General features: G+C 30.0%; 1 pseudogene; it reads left to right on the top strand.

Annotated features, from left to right (window-relative positions):
• Positions 1-6,113: 6,113 nt before the first annotated feature.
• On the top strand, positions 6,114-9,941 carry LOC149559112 (pectate lyase 1 pseudogene; annotated as a pseudogene).
• Positions 9,942-18,690: the final 8,749 nt, after the last annotated feature.

Below are 18,690 nucleotides of genomic sequence, written 5' to 3'. Positions count from 1 at the left end.
TTGATACCATGTGAAAACTCCAAAAATTGCATTGAGCTTCTCGGCAAGGGAATGTGCCAAGTGACAAAAATGAAGAGTTGCTCGACACCTATAGTGATTGAGTTTCTTGGCAGTAAAGAGAACCAAGCTATTTGGTCACCAAAGCGAGCTCGATAATAGGGGACTTAGGAAAGGAGATTGGGTTCCTTAGTTAATGCAAGTTGAGTCACTCAACGCAAATAGAAGCCAAGTAACATGGGGAGAAAGAACATCATTCTAGAAAATGTGTGAATGGCTTCTCCTTCATTTTGCCAAATCACGCACTACAGAATGTATCAATGGAGACAAGATCTAAACACAATAGATTGGAAATGGAAAGTATGATTTCTTTCTTTTAATTGACCAAATCAAAGTGATACAAATCTAGAGAATAAAATATAAACCCTAGAAGAACAAAATATCTAAAAATCAAACTTATAGTAACATATGGCTACATACAATAAACTTGGAGCAATTACTACTCATACAAGAAAAAACATTACTTTAACAAATACCTTAGATAGTCATCCACATGTGTTGTTGTTGGATCGAATCGAACTTTCTACCTTTGTTGTTTTGCTAAACTCTCTTCTTACTTTTTGAATGTCTAGATCTAACTTATAGAATGAAGGAACATTCCCCCCTTTTTATCTCTTGCTATCAACTCAAATTCTCCTTCTTATTTTCAAACAAATCGACCTACCTCATTTAATTTCTCTAACTTTTATAGCTGAAGTATCTTCTGATGAGTAGGTGGACGCAGGGCTCTAGAGACAACAGAAAATAATAAATATTCCAATAGTTTCTTTCACAAGATCTTGGAAAATGACTCGAAAGATTACTTTCTATCAAAAATTATCTCACTCATGTTTGGGAGAAAGAATTATAATCACAACACTCTTGAGATCCATGGAGAAAATAAATTTATTCAGAAGAAAAGTGAGGTGTTTATGGTTTGATGAACAAGGCATATCTAAGTGAGGTGTCTATTTTTGGAGGAAAATAGTACTTTAGATATGAAGGTGGATATGTTATAATTAAAATTGGCATCTTTGAAGTTTTCAATGTTGTTTCCTCATATGATAACTCCATTGGGGAATGCCATTAAAATTTATGAGTCTACGGTCATCCTCTACACATGATGGGAGGATGTTATTTCTATAGCATGCGGTATGGAAATCACCAAGAGTATGAATATTAAATCTAAAGGTAAATATAATTTGTAACAGTGTAAGGTCTCAACACTTGTTTCAATTGTAAAAGATATTTGGAAAAGAATGTTTTAGTGTTTAAAAAAGTTAGAGTAAACTTACCGCTAAAATTTAAATAAAAATGACAATGTGCCAAAGACTAATGTGCAAGAGAATTTCTTGTAAAGCTAAAGATATAGTTGTCATAGAGGACTCGGTTTACCATTGGGTTTTTATGTTGGACATAAAAAATCAATTAATAATAATGAGAATAAGATTAATACTGTAGCTTGATTTCAAATATGAATCATGGAAAATATTTATTGTCAACTAAGAAATTAAATATACTATTTTTCACATAATCCAAATATTATCTTATTCAAGAGAATTGTAACTTATATGCTCCCAGAAAATCCTACCTAGACTAGAAATTATAACCCAAATCTCTAAAGCTAACATTAAAGAGATATTGAATGTCGCAATTGAGAAATAAGACATAGAATACGACATACCTTAAACCTAGGTCAAATTTAGATAATTTATTATCGGCTTACAATAAAAAAGAAACTCACAATGTATAATGGTAGTGATGATTAAATCAAGATATAGGATGATCATTGTTAGATGAGCATCTTTTAGAAAACTATTGTCATGTAAATTTCTTAAAAGTTTAAGATTACAATAAAGTGACTTGCATAAGATCAATATTATCATTATTCTTTCCAAATAATATAAGTGGTTGAATATTGTTGCAACCAATATGACATCAACATCATCATTAATCTTTCCAATAAAAAGATATAAGAGGTTCAATATTGTTGGAACTAATATGGTAATATATACTATAATTGTTTGACAATCATAATATTTTTCTTAGAAAATAAAGTAAAAATGACACCTACAATGTCTTGAGTGGGTTTGGCTTGGAACAACATTTCCTAAATTGATGTTTTTTAACTTGAAATTCCTCATGAAATGAAGTCTCTAAAATTGGTTAGTTTTCCAAACCTAGCTAACCTTTGATCTAATGTAATGACTCTTACCACACTTGTGCTATGGATACATTTTTGATAAAGCATCATCTATCATGTCACAATTCATATCCACCTTATCTATGATAGTAATGGTAAGTCAATATTTGGCCAAGATTAAACTTTCATTGTAAACCTTAAAAAAAGGGGAAATACTGGGTAATATATTTTCTATCCATTTGAAAGTGGAAAGAAAAATGTCCTATTTTCAATCTATTTCAAGAATAAAAAACTGTAATATTGAGTGAAAGTAAGAAAAAAGCATGATACAATCAAATTTTTGATGAATTAGTTTAGTAGTATTGTAAATAATATGATAATAAATTCTAGTGTGTTCCTATTATCATATTTTTTCTTCTCTTATAATGAAGTAAACTAGAAGGTACACTACAAAGAGTAAGCTAATAGATACACTATCAAGTGTGGGTTTGGCTACAAACAAAAATTTATGAACTAGACTTTTCAAGCTAAAAATTAGAGAAAAAAAATAGTGAGCCTATGCTCACCTACTTCCTTACAAAATCCATCAACATGAAAATCCTGTTCGGATGAATCTCTGATAACATCTCCATTATAAAATTCATGGGTATTCTAATATGTATTCTTTTGGCTCTCTTGATTGCAACTATTTGACCAGTGCTAGAAGACCTTGACTGCAACCATTTGGAAAATGCTAAGAATAACTTCTGTTGAGTAATAGAAAAAAATACAACCTATGAGAAATCTATATAGTTAGCTTGTAACTAGGCCAATATTGAACAGTAACAATATATGGGCTAAAATTAATCAATTATAGATGTGTCAAATGCTACATTAATTGTCAATAATTTGATAAGAGCTAGTTACAACATGTCAGTGAAATTAGTACAACCAAAGAGAAAATGAAAAACCTTAATTAATTAAGAATTTAAAAATAATTTGACATGTGAAAACAAGAATGGTAGTGTGGATCTTCAATAGTTTCCTTATTTAGCAATAACTCCACACTAGGCCTAGAAACTAGTACATAGCAACCCAAGATGCCCTTAAATTTCATATGGGTATGACATTACAATGAAAAGCATATAAACATGGAAAATATGTTTGGATATCTAGGCAGGCTCATTTAGGAAATCAAAATATTGAAAAAATAAAACAAAACTAAAGAGCCTTTATGAGTAATATATTCAAACCCAATCTTTTTCAATAGCCACCATAGACTTCTATGAGCATGGTATTCCATTGAGAAAAAATGACGAGCATCCCACAAATCATGTATTCCTACTACTACTTTTGAGAAACACAATGACATCAAAATTGTTAGAATTGTGCTTTGAAAATTCTTGATTATTGTTTTGGAGAAGTAATTCTTCCAAACATGTTCTACCACTTCTTTAACTTCTAGCATCCCTTCTTGGAAGTCTTTGAAATTGCATTCATCAACTTATCAATAGATTTTAAAATTGAATGAATGCAATAAAAATATGAGTCATTACTATCCAACTAAGAGTAAAATAAACTACAGTCCTTAATTTCAACCCTAAACTTAGATGATAGCATAGAATGATACAAAATAATGAGGGCAAAAATGAGGTTTTCAAAAATAATATACAAATCTCCTTAATGAAATGCAATGTAGACAAACTCTTAAACACCCACATTGAAAATAATGAAATAGTGACAATCAAATAAAACCCAATTTTCCTTTTGGTTGCATTATATAGAATCAACAAACTGTATTATTAAAGGGTGAGAAATATATCAGAGCAGAAGCCCTTAGAAATAACATTTCTACTACCAAAATCAAGATTCAAACAACTTTAAATGAACAATTACGTTAATGCACAATTTTATACGAAAAAAATTGAACATCAAAATATCTACAAATTATATATAATTTTTTTGGGTCATAATCTTGTAAATTTGGTGTAAACAAAAAATTTGATGAAAACCTTAATAGTGACATGAAATGACCAAAAAAACCTATTTAAATTATCATCACTTTAGTTTGAGAGATTTCAAATCTTTATCATTAGACTGTATAATAGATTCCAAAAGAAAAACTTATGCTCATAACTATTATGTTTGTGAGAGGGAGTAGTTAGAATTTTTTACCAATTCTTAGTTGTAGCATTAAATGCAAGATTTTAAAAGTACCAAGCAAAAAGGGTCTCATAGGTACTTAAACACTTGAAGATCTACATAATTAGACCTTTGCAAATTCTTATACCAACTTTCATTGATCCCTCTCTCCTCTTTTGTGATTTCTCTCACCACTAAATGAACTGAAAAAATAAAAATTAGAAGTTGTTAGACTATAAGAGAGATCATCAAAATGAACTCAAGATGGTAGTCAATATTTAAGGCACATAGACATGACCATCGACCAAAAATGATTTTAGCCAAAAAAACAAGAGAAATAAAAGATCTTAAATTCTATTTAATAGGACATCTTAGAAGAAACCTAGGTTAGTTTATTTTTGTACAATTCCCAAGACCTAAACTAATAGATAAAAGCACACTGAAAACTTAAGCCTCCTACCTTACTAGAGAGGCTAATAATTCTAATAGTTTGTAAAAAACTATTATTGCAATCACTTCAATTGATAACTCAATTAACTCAATAAATATGGACCAATCAAAAATAATTATTTATAGGTAATTTACATATTTCTTAAGTTCTAAAATTTATTTATGATTTTTTTAGTATAAAATTAAATTTTTTTGGAAGGCTATCCATATTTCATATTTTTGGACTAAAATTTTGATGCACAATTTGTAAATTTTAATATATGTTAAGAGTTACATAATATATACTATAGTTATATTTGAACAATAATATATGATTAAAATTTTGATACACAATTTATAAATGATAATTTTTTATTAAAATAGAAACTATATTTTATAAAATTATAAAATTATATATATCTCTAACAATAATTTACATATAATAATTAGTTCTATAGATTTATAATATATGATGATAATTAAATAATATATTACTATTATACTAAACTTATAATATATCACATAGTAAAATATGACAATATAATACTTAAAAATATTAATATATACTATATATATCTAGTACTATATTAACTCTTTCTATAAAATAGTAAACTATCACAATTTTATGTTTCTAAAATAAAATTATTGATTATATTAAATTATTCAATATTAAATTAGTACATGATTAAAAAGTTTATAGAAGGCTGCCCAAGTCTTGCGATATAAGCTGATAAAATAACATTAAATCCAAATCTTATTAATCCACAAAGAAACATAGAAAACTATTCAACCACTTAGTTATAGCATTACCTCCAAAGACAAACAAACATTACACCAAAAACTTATTAATCCAAAATAAACATTACACCAAAAGCTTATTAATCCATAAAGAGACACAGATAACTATACAACCACACAATTATAACATAACCTACAAGGACAAATTTTTATGGAACCGAAGATTCCACGTGTATACACTTCCAATTAAATTCTGCGTTAATTTACCCAAATTGGAGATTCATTGCAAAAATTAGCCACTCCCTATTATATTCTTAACCACTCAATCATACTCAGTGACAATCAGGACGTTGCACTACAATCCAATCTTTCTCCTTAAAATACACACAGAGGATCCGCGATTGGAAGCTCAGTGATAGCAGGCAACCTCCACGCATATCTGTGACACACAAAACCCTGCTATTAAATCTTCATAACCACCAAATAACAGGCATCGACGTCCCATACATATATTCTATATTGAGCATAACAAATAACAATCTGATGTCCCAGACTATATGTATGACCTAGTGTCCACAAACACTTGATACAGATGAAGCTTACATTGACAAGTTTAAGTGATATACAACTCCATTACAATCACAACATGGCTGTAACGCGCAACGTATTCACCCTGCTCATAACTGTCTTGCAATTTGTCTTGTCTAAATCAAGACCCTTGGAGAGAAACAACAACTACAATGCCGTTGATACGTGCTGGAGGAGAGACCCATATTGGGCAAATCACAGGATGAACCTCTCAAACTGTGCGAAAGGCTTTGGAAGTTATGCGAAGGGAGGCGAAGGAGGTGAGATTTACACAGTCACTAGAGATGATGATAATGCTGTAAATCCCTTGCCCGGGACTCTCAGATATGGAGTTACTAGAGATCGACCACTGTGGATAGTTTTTGCGAGGGATATGAAGATTGTGCTTCACATGCCATTGTTCTTCGCAAGCCACAAGACTATCGATGGAAGAGGTGCAAGAGTCACCATTGGTGATGGGGCCTGCATTACGCTTTACAATGCCAGGAATATTATCATCCATGGGTTGACTATTCATGATTGTCAAGCTACTGGATCTGGGAATGTGTTGATAGACGAGTTCAGAGGAGTGGTGACAGATAATCCAATGGATGGCGATGGTATATCTGTTATAAGTTCTACAGACATTTGGATTGATCATAATACCATTTCTCATTGCAGTGATGGTCTCGTAGATGTGACGCTTGGCTCAACAGCAGTTACTATTTCCAATAACCGCTTCTTTAATCATAATGAGGTAAGCGTTTCACTACATCAATTTTTTTAAGGGTTTGCTCTTTTTTAATTGCATCTTCTTCATCCCTATTTTTAGGGTTTAATGTAAGGAATAGTTTGATGAGTTGGTGTTTTATAGGACACTTTGTGATCACATTTTACATTTAATCAATCTTATGTCCTTCAATGTGGTTTATATAAGTGCTAAACGATTCATTAAATCAGAATAGTTATGCATAATTTTAATATAGTTTTATTATTCTTGATTGGGATTTCTTTCTTTCGATATTTTATAATTGAGAGAATGTTCAATGTAATAATTTTAAATAAGTATATTTGGCATATGAACACTTATTATGAATGTGAGAAGACTGTATTATTTATACAAAGTAGACTTCATCATGTGTTAAATATATGTTGTCATGGTGTAGTTTTGACATTTTTTTGGTTTGTAATATGAATCTGTGTACGACATTGATATTTTGAAAGAATCAAAATATTATAAGTTTAAACAATTACAAAATATACAAATGTTTAAGTCTTTTTATTATGAGTGTTAATTTAGAAATGCAATAGTAAGGACATTAGTGTATTATTCTATCTATCTTTATTTTAAAGATAATTTTTTAAAGAAAAATGATAGAGAGCAAGTGCACACATTATAGTTTATTTTGAAGAGTCAATATAACATAATAAGCTAGGGTTATTGTTATCCAAATATTATATTGTTTTTTTATTTTTTAATGTTTTAAATAAAATATAATATGGTCATAAATATGTTGTTTCACAACTTAGAATTATTTATATTATGTTATTTGTTATAATTATAAAAAAATACTCCTACACCTATATTGTCTCCTACTACAAACAGAAAATAAAAACAAGGGTGTCATAAAAAATCCTCAACAATAAAAAACTAGAATAGTTTATTTCATAAATCAATAAAATTTTGTATAGATATTTTTATCTACACAAAAAATTGATTATTTTACATTCCTTATACCTACACAATGTGACAGGTAATGTTATTGGGCAATAGTGACTCATACACCCCTGATACAAATATGAGGGTTACAGTGGCATTCAACCATTTTGGACCAGATCTCATGCAAAGGATGCCAAGGTAAATTATCTATCAATTGAATTGATTTTTTTAAGAAAAATGTATGTGTTATATTTAAGAATATACTGTGTAAAAAAAAATGTATAATATTTTGTAAAATATTAAACATTTTTTCTATTTTAAAAAAAATTGTTAACCAAAATAACCATATAATATTTTATTAGATTATTTTGTGATATATATATATATATATATATATATATATATATATATATATATATATATATATATATATATATATATATATATATATATATATATATATATATATATAGAATGATATATTTTTAAAAGAATATTTATATTAAAATATTATTTTTATAACATTTTTATTATATCTATTTGCACATAAGAAATGATAATATATTTTATTATTATACTTTAATCTATTACTATTAATATATTATAGATAATAATATTGTTTCCTTGATGTACAAAAGAGTAAGGCTACAAGACTAGCCATATGTAGAAAAGAAGCATGCTAAATGAATATAAGAAAAAGAAGACAAGCCTCAACAATATCAACATGATAAATACTCTGTATTAACCAACCCATCTAATGAGTAGCTATAAATTACATAGGATTAAAAGATTCAAAATTCAATCCATCACATCCCCTAATTCAGCAAGTTGAATACCTTGGATAGAGTATGAGAAATGAAAATATTTTGAAAGGAATCTATTAATTGACATATTTGATGTAAATAATATTAGCATGCTTAACATAAGTAAACCTCACAAACTCTTTATCTATCTATCACAATTAATAAAAATACATCCTTATAATTTTTCTTTGGTTTAAATCAAAAATAGAAACATATACATATTAATTATAGATGGTGAAGAGAAAATAAAAATTTATTTGAACTTATAAAAGATAGTCTCATGTATGATATTTTTGTTAGATTTTTTCAAAAAAGTGTATTATTTATTACCTTATTCTAATTATATCTAATGAAGAAAATATGAATCAAATCCTCTTTTTAATTGTATATTATAGGAACTACCTACAATGTAAGCAAATTTTAGAACTTCTAAAATTTGACATAAAAATAAAATCTTTTTTTTTTATTGAATTATATTATATATTGTATAATAACACTGTCACTAATTAAAACACTTAAAAATAAACAAAATTATAAATAATATATAAATCAAACAAGATTAGTGATTTCAATATATATATATATCAACTTTATAATTTTTTTAAGTGAAGCTTCCACTTTTGTAACTAATTTTCTTTCAAGAATTCAATAAACTATAACATAAATAAAATTAATGATTTCAAAATATATAAATTTATCAACTTTATAATTTTTTTAAAGTAAAACTTTCACTTTTCTAACTATTTTACTTTCAAGAATTCAATAAACTATAATATAGTGATTCTTTTCTCAACGATATCAAATAATGTATTCTTATGTTATAATGTTAGTGCCAATTCAAAAATTAAATATTGGACTACCTCACAATTAAAATCATATTTTTCAAACTATTTTTATTTAAAGAATTCAATAAACTATGACATAGTGATTCTCTATGTGATATACTAATTCTCATCAAATAATGTGCTCTTATGTTATAATGTTAGTACTAGCTCAAAAATTAAATATTGGACTACTCATAATTAAAATCATACTTCTCATTCATAGTGAGATTTTGCCTTGCCTCTAATCCTTTTTTCAATGATAATGTAGGTGTAGACTAGGATACGCACATGTTGCAAATAACTACTATGAGCCTTGGGGAATATATGCAATCGGAGGAACCTCACATCCAACCATCTTGAGTGAAGGCAATTGGTTTGTGGGTCCAAATGATTATACGAAGAAACAAGTGACACAACAACATGGTTGTGGTTCATCATGTGTATGGAGATCAATACATGACATGTTTTTACAAGGATCATATTTCACACAATCAGGTTTGGGAAATGCACGTCCGAGTTATGATCATAGACAAGACTTTCAGGTTTCTATTGTCAATTTAGTACCTAAATTGACCAAGAATGCTGGGGCTCTCAATTGCTTTCCCAACAAGCCTTGTTAGTATACAATTTTGAATTGTGTGATACCATACAATCATTTGACATGCTGAAGGCCCAATGCCTGCCTATGTGATGACCAACTTTAGTTTAGGTATATTTAGTTCTATATGGACTTGTCTTTGAATCTTGTTTTCATATCTTCCGCTAATGTGAAAAAGTTGTACAAATCAATGAAAACCACTATAATGTATGAATTATGATTTTATTCAAACTTTTATTGGTTACATCTTTGGTATCAAAACGATTGCTTTAGGAAATTTGTGTACAAATTTATAAAATAGTTTTTAATTAATACAATTAATATTTTATGTTTTTGATTTGAGAGAAAATTTATATATAAAGAATTAATAACATAAAGTAGAAGATTAATTTTCAAGAGTTAAGGGGGAGAACACACGAGTTCATATCAAGTCAAAAAATTGTAAGCACTGATACATCTGATATATCTAATTCAATTTCATTTTAATATTCATTATAGGTTACAATTAATTGTCATATTTATTCAAAATTTAAAAGGTGACTTCTTATTTAATTAATAATTAATAATTTTCTTAACTTTATTCATGTTAATAGTTATCCTTGAAGTTATATTGTTCTAATTCTTTGACTAAAGAATTAGATAAATTATTTAGGTCTTTGTCCTAACTTTTCTTCCTAAGAATAAATAAATAAATAAATATTTATTTATCACCATTTCATTATATTCTAAAATTTAAGAAATTTAAATTTATTTAATTATAATAAATTATTTTTATCAACTTTCTCCAAATAACTCTTTTCCATTCTAACTTTTGTTTCACTTAATTTTATTTATTTGGTTGTTGGTTTGTGTTTTTGATATTAAAAGAAGTCAAAATGGGGGTTGGCACAAAGACAAAAGAATATCTATATCTACTATACTTCCTAATTATTAGACCATCTAGGCATAAACCAAGTCCAAAAAGTATTAACAAAATGAACCTCATGGACAATACAGTAAATACTTAACATTAGAATATAAAAAACAAAGCAACAAGGAACCAAGAGCTAAGTCTCCTTATCTTTATCTAAGATCTCTAGTAGAAGCTACAACTAGTCATTCGTGAGAAATCCATAAAGTGAGTAAGAAATCTCCATGTCTTTAACACCGTTGATCTCCTCCTTACTAGCTTGCAGATGATGGAGGGTAGTGGTCATTGAATGCATAAAATAGATTAAAAAAATTCCATATTGTCAGACTTCTCCTCTAGGTCATCATTCTTCTTGATTATAGAAGTGATAGTTTCATCTGTCTTGGATAAAGTGTCCTCTATGGATGGATGAACTTAAAAAGTTTTCTAAGGCAAGGAACTATCACCCTTCTGATTATCTCCTCTCACAAGTTCCTTGGGTTGGTTCCCCGCATTCTTAATATTTTCAAGATTTTGAGTATCAATGTTCAAGTTTCTAATAAGGGAGGTGATAGTCCCTTGATCACCAATTTCACCTGTCACCTTAGATTTGAGGGTGTTGTCTTCAGTTTTAAAAGTGTCTAAAACATGGGAAGATATAGGGTTTTCCTAGCCACTAGTAGGTATATAATGAACTTTATCTTCACTTACTATAGCCTCAACCTCCAATTCTCCATAATTTCTCCTAGTTTCCTTCCTTTTAGGTCTTTGGTGACCCTTCTTCTCACTATTTTTAGTAGAATCTAATCTAACATGTGTCTCTTGACTTGGTGGGCTACAAGAATTCTTATCTCTCAATCTCCTACCAATCTTAAGGATTTTCATTTTACTTGTAACCATACTGCTATCCAAATCTAGGACCTCAACCTTAATCTCCTTTGCAGTGGACAAGGGGCCCTTATCCTTTTGGGTATGGCCAGAGTGGGAAGAAGTTTGGGGAGTAACCAAAATTTTAGGAGATGAGGGGACCAAATTTTGAACTTGAGGATTAAGGACCTTATGAAATCCATATAGATGAAACATTAAAGCTTCATGGTAAATGGTATAGTTCTTACACTCATCCCTTTTCTTATGCACATTCTCGATACTATCTATATAAAAATAGGTGAGGAAAGATACAATTTAACTATTCCTAAAGTGATTGAGGATGGGAAAGTGATAATAATACGTGACCTTAAAACTTTTTTCAAGAGTAATGTATGGCATAATAGCATAATAGACTATGTCCCAATGCCTGATATGTTTTTCATGAGAAAAGCTACCAAGGAAACATTTTGGTTATTCACCTAATCAAAAAAACTTTCTTGGACTTGTTGTATTTGCACTCCTAGCTTGTTTCCTTTGATTATTCCTTTTCATAGATAACTCTATGGAGTTCACAATGAACTACCCACTAACTTCAAATGAGATACCATTGACATAGATCCTTTCATCATGGCCCTCAATGCACTCCATAAATGAAATCAAACCCTCTTCCCATAGGTATGTCCAAGTGACTTTTTCCTTCTGAATGGATTCGTCAATCCTTGGTAGCTCAATAATATGTGCAATGTTACTCTCTATGGTTGTGTCATCACCAAGCTCCACCACCAAATCTTTAGATATTTGTCCCATGGTTAAGTGACTAGAGAAACCAAAGGCAATGGTAAGAAAATTGAGGTAAACATGTTTTCTCAAATGCTAGTAAATCATTACAATATTTAGGGCCTCAATACTATGGTAACACTTGGTTATCTATGATAAAAAGAAATAAACTATATTCCCCTCTCTCCACTTCATTCCCTCTTCATAGCCATGTAATAAATGAGGAATAATAGGCCTTCAAAAATTGGAAAGTCCCATTGCTTGGTATTATTAAATATCACTATATATCTTGCCTTGGGCTCCAAACATACCCTTTCCATAATGAAGAGTAATTAAAGTACTTATTGAAATGACAACCCATTTCAAAATTGCAAACATATAATCATTTTCGAAGGTAGGCACCAAGTCAGCTCTACCACTCACATGCCATAATTTCAAAATCCCCATCATAACAATTAGTGCTTATGTTTTTACATCTGAGATAAGACTGACATTATAATATCATAGTCCTTAGAATATTTTCTATTTTTGATTTTTTCTGGGTCTTTCTAATGGTGATCCAACTAGTCTTTTCTACATTTCTCTATTCTTCCAAATTTTTGTGTTCTAAAAAGGTGTTGATGGTAGGGTATGCATGTTATGTTTAAATTTATACCCTTTGCAATTTCTATATTTTTATTTGTTGTGAATTTTATTTCCTTGCATTTATGTAGGCCAACCTTAGATTTTTTGTTTCTGCCAAGGAAACCCTTCTATCTTTTGGGATGATAAATTTTTTGTCAACTTTCTTGAGGGTTCTATTATTTCATACCTTTCCTTAGAAGATATTTAGTATTATTTATCTTCTCTATTAATTGAGATATATTCCAAAACTCTACCCAGTTCTTATCCATCTACAAAGGAGGGAAGGAGAGGAGAAGGGGATTGTCACTTCTAGGAGAGAGCACATTCCCCTAGAAGGGCAATATTTCACTCTAAATATGCAATTGTTATGCTCTTTCCATATATTCCAAGTGATATAGGGTGGATTTTAATGAGGGGGTGATGGGATGTGAAATTACAATATAAAATAAACTATTGGATGTCCATATCAAAGACCCAAGAAATCCCCATATGGATGAATAAGCTCGATCACATAGTAGCAGTATAAGACTAGTGAACTAAAAGGTGAGTGATAGTTTCCTCCTTACAGTTGCATAGAACATAGTAGTTGACAAGCTCAAGGCAGGGATACATTTAAGCGACCTTCCTTTGAAAAAAAAAAAGTATAGAATTTTGGTGAATCAAACATTAGTTGATAGGGAAAAAAATTTCTATTGATGAAAATTTGTTTTTAAGCAAGAAAAATAATAATTTTATTGGCAAATTTTTTTCAAATGTATGAAAAATTTATAAAATCTAGGTGAATCTTTCATTATAGATGAAACTTATAGAAAAAGTACACATACATAGAAACCATGTTTTATTATTATTATTATTATTATATGGAGCTTGATTAATTATTAAACTTTAAGGTTAAATTAAGCCCACTCTTATCATTACAAATTCTCTCCAAATTATTGAATGGTGGTTTGGGGATAGCACCCCTATTATTTATAACCATTAGATGATCCTAAATTAATGGCCTAAGTCCTATTTTTAGGAAAACTTTTAAAAGGATACCAAGTTTTAAAGAAATTCCTAAAAATAAAGACACGTGTTTCCAATCAAATCTAGGAATAAAAGTATTATGAAAATTCTTCATAATAGAGATGCTTGTAAAATATATGTAATTAATTTATAACCTAACTTATATTTTTACTAAATATTGGCAAATCTGGCCATCGATTAAGACAAGCCTTAGAAATTATAGACAAAAATATTTAATTTACCACATAGAGAAACTAGATTCCATTGGTAAAGTCATCACCAATATCTATATATATATATATATATATATATATATATATATATATATATATATACTTTTATATTATTGTTGGTGATTTTCCTAAGAATGGGACCTGATTTTGGTAAAATGCAAGTGACGTGGACATTCCAAAAGTGAAAAATATTTAGCCAAATTTGGGGTCCTAGACAAGTGATATTAGATAATTGGTGAATATTAGCCACTAAAGTTTTTCTTGCCTAGAAGCCACACCTTTAGAGGTTATCAATTGTAAGAATTTTGTTGTGCATAACTGACCACCATATGAAACTAATCTTAGGGAGGAAGTGAGAGTTCCAAACATACTTCCATCTTTTAGAGGAATTCTTTGAGCCAATATAATATTATAATAGTTCAAACTCACATTAAAATTACCCTGAGCATTTTGATCCCAAATCACCCTATCCTTGCCAAGCAAGGAAGGAATATGGATTTCTTTTAGAAGTTCCCACAACTCCTCATTTATAGAACCATCAACTACATTAAGATTACTAAGATTCGAGTCTTTCCATTTATCATTATGAATATAACTATCCTATACATAGATACATACATATACATACATACATAAATACATGCATACATATATTGTTGGAAATATTCAAGACTATGCCAGGTTACTGAGAGGGGAGGGGTGAATCAGTAACCATAAAAATTTATCCTATTCAAATATTAATTGTAATAATCTACTAATCATTTAATTCATGAAAATATAAAAATTCATGGCACATTAACACAATAATTTGGTGACCTAGAAACCTTCCAAATAGAAAGTAAAATTGGGGTGGGGATGATACCCACAAAACTTTAATAATATATCACAAAGTTGGCCTATTAAGGGTTATAATGATCACTTCTGATGATCTACCCTATTAGGGGTAATTAGGATTGCTAGATCTACCTTGTTAGAGGTTTACAAACATACAATGAAGTATGCACTTGGTGAAGAGATTTGACAAAAGACTGTTAAGTCTACCTCGCTAGAGGATTTTGAATTGGTTCACCTTTTAGAATGAAACAGTGGATCTCTGACTTACAACTAATTTGCTAATAGATATTCTTTGAAGTATTGATTGCCTTTAAGTGATATATATGACTCTACTGCTCCTTTTCTGATATGGCTTTACAATACACGAGCTGTTGATTCACATTCACATGCTTCTCTCTCTTTTCATTTTTGTGTATATACATTTCTCTATATGGATATGATACAATACATTACATATATATATCAATCCAATTTACAAAATTACAAAGTTGGCCAATATACAAGTTAACACCAATATTACAAAGTTAGCTCAAATGAAGACACTCAGGTTCTAAAGACTGACTTTGTGAAGTTTTGATACATGGCGTCCACTGTCATTACTCAACATCATCATGCATCCGATAGAAGTTGAAGCTCCATCCATACTAATCATCTTAGAGTAGTCTCGAACTCAGGCTACACTAGTGACTTGGTAGATACTATGTAACTTGGTAGAAATTGAGTTACTCATTTACCATGACTACACTTGATAAAAACTAATCATCTCATCACTCGGTTAACACTAACTTTGCTTCATATGAACTGATAGCTCGGTGGAACTATAAGACTTCACACTGCGTGAATTTACTTGGTAACCACTAGAATCCCAGTAGGAACTGTAAAGCTTGGTGGCTACTAAATTACATGGAAAACACTGTAGACTATTCAATGAGCTTAGTAACCAAACAAAATCTGAATAAGTGTTGTTACTAATAAAAAACTTGACTTAATGTCAACAATCTCCCCCTTTGGCATTAGTGACAAAAACACTTATCAGCCAAAACTTACATACATTACAATGTGATACTAGCTCGGTACTGGTCTACTATTTTTGTGATTTTTCAAAAATTGTCTTTGTAAGTATATACTTTCCTTTCTTTTACTTTGCATGATTCTCCCCCATACAATATACATACTAAGTATATATACATGCTATCTCTCATATATATTCTATTTCTCCCCATTTTTGACAATCATGCCAAAGATTTATTCAAAACTTATTTACAAAGAGACACCAATACAAGAAAGAAACTCAGAATGTAGCTTAAGTATGAGTGCTAAAGTCTTATCCCAATTTTCTCGTAGAAATTTGCACATATGTAGAGCAATTTGGACTTCTGCAGAGAGTTCTATCATGTGATCTACAATTGAGAAGTTGTTGCCATGGATCAATGTTTTTGAATAAACGATGTGCTTCTACATTTATGTCCATGATGGAAAAGATCATATTCTTAATATCTATCAATGAAGACTGGATCCTTGCTTCTTCTCTCAACAATTTTGCCTACATATCTGACAAAAATCTGATTTTCATATGATGTAAAGAGCTTGAACTAGGGTCAAGTTTCCTTTGTGAACTTGGTAACATTGCATAATTTTCCAAAAAGTGATGTTACATTTGTGCAATAGTTTTCAAGGTTGGTCAAAATTGAGGAAAGCTCCACTTGCTGAATAGAAATTTTGTGAGCAATGTGCTCAAGCACCTTGTTACCAAATTTCTTTTTTTCTTTCTCAATCAATTTTTCTTGACCACTAGAGTCCTCATTGAACTTATAAATTACCTATTCTAATTGAAATAATATGTGTTGAGAAGTATCAACTTCAACACTTATTACCTCAGTCAAGATATTCTTAGCACTTTCTATGATTTTATATTCTCTGTCTCTTTCCTCTCTCAATTTATTTTGTTTTTCTTTCTTATGGAGGAGTTGACCAACTATTTGCATTTGATTTGAAGTGGCATTATCAAAATCCCACATTGGAATCTCAATCTCCTCGTCTAGATTAATATCTTGCTATATATCCTTTCCACTCAAAAGTCTTATACATGGTTGAGCCTTGGGTTCAACTGCCTTTGTACATATTGCCTTAGAATCCAGAATTGAAACAATAGTAGAGATAGTAGGACTAGTAGTAAAAATTGATATAGTACCAACAAATGGAATACTAAGTGGAATGCTTACTAAATCCAAAATTGATATACTTACAAGTGTATCCAAAGCTGTAGAAAACAAAGTTGTAGAATCCAAAATTTTAGAACTCAAAACTGTACTTACTGCTAAAGAACACAAAATTGTAGAACATGCTATACTCACTACTGATGATGCTAACTCAAGAATTGAAGAAGAGGGAGGCTATAGCTTGGTAGATGAAGTGGTAGAAACTTCCATTAGTGATGCACTGAACTGTGAGGGAGCAAAGAGTGATTGGAAATTTGAGGTATCTATTGTGGTCACAATCAAACTTACTAAAGCTGTCTTTGAACTTAATGTAGCTGCTAATTTTCTTGGAGAATGAGGAAGCAAGGAAATGACTATTGCTGCTATCTTCATAGGATTAGTCTCCTCATCATCTTCTTTTAATTCCTCAATAGCTTCTTCCTCTTTATCTTATTTCTTCATTGTCAAACTATGTTGTCTCAAAATTTGTTCCTTCTTCCTCATCATCACTATCATCATCCTTGACTTCTACTAGAAAGTCACTTTGTTATGCAAGTGATAAATATTATTCCACATACCTGTAGCATTCTTGACTACATGTTCTATATCTTTTAATAAAATTAAACAATTATTGAATCTAAGAGTCATCGTTTCTTCATTTTTCATTAAAGACTCTTTTACCTCAACATTGGTAATGCTCAGTAACAATTGCCTCATGGTTTGTTCATATATATTTTTCACTGTCTACATGGCTGAGTCCCATCTTGGCTTCAATCTCTCTAATAGATCATTAGACATCTGAGAGGCTATTTGATCAAGGGAATACTTCCATTTACCCATCTTGGTTAGCACCAATTCCTTAATCTGCTTCTTCTCAACCTCTATCCTAGTCTCATACTTTAATGATTTGAAGTTGGTTATTCTTACACCTTCTTCCATTTATTTTAGTCTTTACTAGAAGGTGAGAGGAGGCTTACTAAACACAACTTCACTACCTTTCTTTCTTGATCTCCAGGTAAACATTACAGTGGATGGCTTGGGTGGCTTGGTGATGATCACCTTGCATTTCTTCTTCACTAGCTCTTCTTCCTTTTTTGATTCTTCTTCATCCTCTACTTCATCATCATCATCTTCTCCTTTACCTTTGGTCAACAAAAGAGGTGTGCTCGATTTGAGTTTTGTTATTCTTCTCTTGCTTTTGTTAATTGCCTATGGAAGCTTGATTTCAAGCTCTATTCTTGCCTTGGCCTCATCATATGTTCCAAAGTGTGGTGCCTTTGGATCAATAGCTTCATTTATCAAGGCTTCAATTATGTCTTTTGTTTCATCAATGTTCACCTCATA

Source organism: Cupressus sempervirens, chromosome 5, assembly GCF_028749045.1.
Source record: "Cupressus sempervirens isolate cs-2001-9-10 chromosome 5, ASM2874904v1, whole genome shotgun sequence".
NCBI classification, from domain to species: domain Eukaryota; kingdom Viridiplantae; phylum Streptophyta; class Pinopsida; order Cupressales; family Cupressaceae; genus Cupressus; species Cupressus sempervirens.
Note: the sequence above shows the minus strand (reverse complement) of the source record. Positions and strands in the feature narration are given on the sequence as shown.